The 3,614-nt window shown below is 30.9% G+C and overlaps 1 pseudogene; it reads right to left on the bottom strand.

Annotated features, from left to right (window-relative positions):
• Nucleotides 1-213: 213 nt before the first annotated feature.
• Nucleotides 214-1,777, bottom strand: LOC135320417 (heat shock transcription factor, Y-linked-like; annotated as a pseudogene).
• Nucleotides 1,778-3,614: the final 1,837 nt, after the last annotated feature.

The following is a 3,614-nucleotide window of genomic DNA, read 5'->3' as shown; positions in this document are numbered from 1 at the left end:
TGTTTATTGTTTAAATAAGAAATTTGCAGATATTCGTTGACATTTTCCAAAATCAATTTTAACCTGTTATCCTGCATTGTCTTGTAGTCCTCTGGTAGATCAGTTGTAATTAGGATGACGTTCATATACTGCAGTTGGCTGATGAGTTGGCCATGAAAGGGAGGTAGCTGATGTATCAGCTATCAATGGCACTGGAAACCGTGGGTTGCTGTCTCATTGAAGTTTAGGAAAAGGACCTTCATTTGCTGATATGTCATGATATCTATTTGGAAAAGTAGAAGGCTCCACCATCAGTCCAAGATAATTGCTCTGTATGGGAGATAAGGTGCTGTACTGAAATGTAGAGGTTTTAGTTGTAATGAAATTCAGAACACAGCCATTTGCTTTAGTGTATTTGCTTTCTGAGTGCACTTGGAAAGTGGTCAACTGATTTAAAATAGCACATTTATCCACTGCAATTTTTTCTGGTGGTCTAACTGACATAGATGATGCAGGAGAAATATCACCTCTCATCATGGTTCTTGTATCACCAATTATGTGGCTAGTAAAGGGCTTTCTTTTTAGAGACATGTTTAAATTTGCAGAAGGTAAAAATGCACTTTCTCCTCTAGTGTCAGCCACAAAACCAGAATTATGTTCATCCACATTACCCCCTGCTTTAAAGTGCTTCTTGTTGAAATCTTGAGCCAATGAAGATACCAGAGAAGCATTTTTAATCCCAACTCTTCTTTTTATTCTCATTAAAAGCTGGGGACAGCCTCATTTAAAATTCAGATTATGATAGAACTGCAGCTACAAACAAAGTAGAAATATTTAATATTATTTTAAGCCAAAATACAAGACTACAATCAGCATAATCTAAAAACCTCAGATTTCACACTTACTATACTAATACAATATCATCAAAATATGAGCATTGCTGACTATTTTTTGAAGTTCCTTATTTGGAAAATACACATTTAAATAATATAGTCATCAATTATAAAACCTTATCATTTGCTCTAATGGTGAATGCCCCTTTTTAAAAGCAGCTTTAATACCTTTATTTAGATTTCTGATAAGATTCATAGTTGCTAGCAAAGTTTCTCATAATCTTGAATAATTAATACACTGTCCTCATTTTTTAGAAAAAATAAAGTATTTTAGCCTTAGTAGTTTTATACCATTTTCAAAATCTAGCTTTACATTTATATTACCATAGATTACTGTAAAAAATAAAATTTTATATATAAGTTATGAAATGGTGACTAAAATTTCTGAATACCTTGCTTAAAACAGAGACTTCTTTTTCTTCTGCCAGAAAGTCAGCTAGACAAGCAGATCTTTGAAAATTCTGCCGCACTTTACTAAACCCATAAAGGTTAAGCTGTCTAACTAAACTTTTCATACTTACAGTTTCAAATATTCTGAAAGGGGCCTTTCTTTCCAAAACATCCTTCTTAAAGACATCTTCATTGATCACTATGGAAGTTCCATTATCATCCCACCAGATGGATTGAAATTGGTCACTCCCAAACATTTTCCAGAGTTTTCTTGGAAATATCAGAGAACGAAAATCAGTATCTTCATCTGGTTCAGAGACACAATGTGTGTAACACGGTCTTTTTATCAAGGATTCTTCACACAAAGTCTGAAAAGCATTTTCTTCAATCATAGACCTCAAGTCCAAGTCCCCAGAGAATGTTTGATCACACAATAGAGATCTACTGCCATTTCGTGAATTAGTTGGTCCATATTTAGGAGGCACATCTTGAGTTTATGAAGAAACATGTGCCATCAGAAGTAACTTTTTCTAGAGCTCCTTTTCTAATCTGCATGATTTTGAGCACTGCAGTTTCAAATGCTGCTTTGGCAGGCCCGCACACATAAACTGCTAGGCCATCACAGTCGTTCTCAACCTGAGTAGCTGTGACATCACAAAATGACTGGTCTCCTAGCAACCCAAGTGTAACATTCAGCCAGTGTTTATTTGTCATTCATCCAGTTAAAATGAAACCTATAGGATGTTTATTTTTACAGTGTGATCTGCAAATATTATTCTCACAACATATTTTTAAAAAAATAAAATCTGGGGTCTATGAAATAAAACAAATCTCCTTCCTTTTGTACACAAATTTATACCAGATTGGTGAAAAGAGCAGAAATAATGCACTAAATATATAAACGAATTTTAAAGTTTTGGAATTTAAATTGATATTTGTAAAACCTGTACAAAATAGTTATAACTATTTCATTATCATTTGTAAATAAAATGAAACATTATTTGATTTTGATATGGAAGTAGTTATTTATCTCTGTGCTTTACATTAAGTAGCTCTATATTCAAAAAATGAGCAGAATAAATATCAGTTTATTTGGTATTTTTATAAATAAAAAGTAAATATTTATGAAATGAAATTAGATTAAAATAATCAATGAAATTTAAAAAAATCATAAAGGGGGAATTTTTTTAAATTTTTAATCAGCATTCTAAGTAAAACAAATGTAATTTAATATTCTAGTTTAAAATTACAGAAGAGAAAATCTTTTTGTATTCTTTAAATGTTTATTTTTGCCATTCTTTCATTCAGAGGTTTTTCAGTCCCTACAAGGAAAGATTTTCTAGTCATCTTTATAATCCATACTCTTGTGGCTCCTGTTAAGATATCCAAAATGATAAATAAACTTATGCACAAGATCCTCGGTTCCATACCAATTGCCTCCATTAAGGGGCAAACAAACAAACAAACAAATAACAGTAAATGAAGTTTGGTGTGGAAAAGACAAGCTAAATACATTTAAGGAAGCAATTTGTTTCTCAGTCCTGAAACAGTTGGAATTGTTAGTATAATATGGCATTTTAGGCAAGTATTTTGTGCTCTAATTTAAAATAATAGCAATGTTGTCTATCAGTAAACTGTAGTAAATCCAGTTCTACCAGTTTATATTCTTTATTTAGAAATAAATTCCATTAAACATAAGCCAAATTCAAAATGAGACATAAAATTTTTAAATAAATAAATGCACACTTAAGCTACAATGTAATTTTTTCCTTCAGTATATGTATATTCTATTTTAAATAAATATTAGCAACCTGAATTCTTGGCATATTATAAGTATTATAAGCTATAGTTAAGTGGGTTTCAGTCCTGATTAATAAGTTTTATTTAACATATGCTAATCAATAAATGTGATACCATCCCTTAAAAAAAAGAATACAAAAATAATAATCTCAATAGATGTAGGAAAATTATTGACAGAACTTAAATTTTATATGAAAAAATTCTTAACAAATTAGTTCTAGGTAGAATGTAACTAAACATAATAAAAGCCAGATATGAAAAAAACCATGACTAACATCAAGCTCAATGTTAACATACAGGAACGTTTTCCTCTGGAACAGTAATAAGAAAAAGTAGCTCATTCTCACAAGTCCTAAATTACACTACTGGAAGTCCTAGACAGAACAACTAGTCAAGAAAATCACATAAAAGTCATCCAACTTATACAAAAGCAGTAAAACTTTTACAGATGACATAATTTCCCATAGATAGAAAACCCCATATACTTCTCAAGTGACTGTTAGAAATAATGAAGAAATGTATTAAAGTTGCAGAATACAAAATCAATATACA

Source organism: Camelus dromedarius, chromosome Y (genome assembly GCF_036321535.1).
Source record: "Camelus dromedarius isolate mCamDro1 chromosome Y, mCamDro1.pat, whole genome shotgun sequence".
NCBI classification, from domain to species: Eukaryota; Metazoa; Chordata; class Mammalia; order Artiodactyla; family Camelidae; genus Camelus; species Camelus dromedarius.
This window is presented reverse-complemented; position numbering and strand designations above follow the sequence as displayed.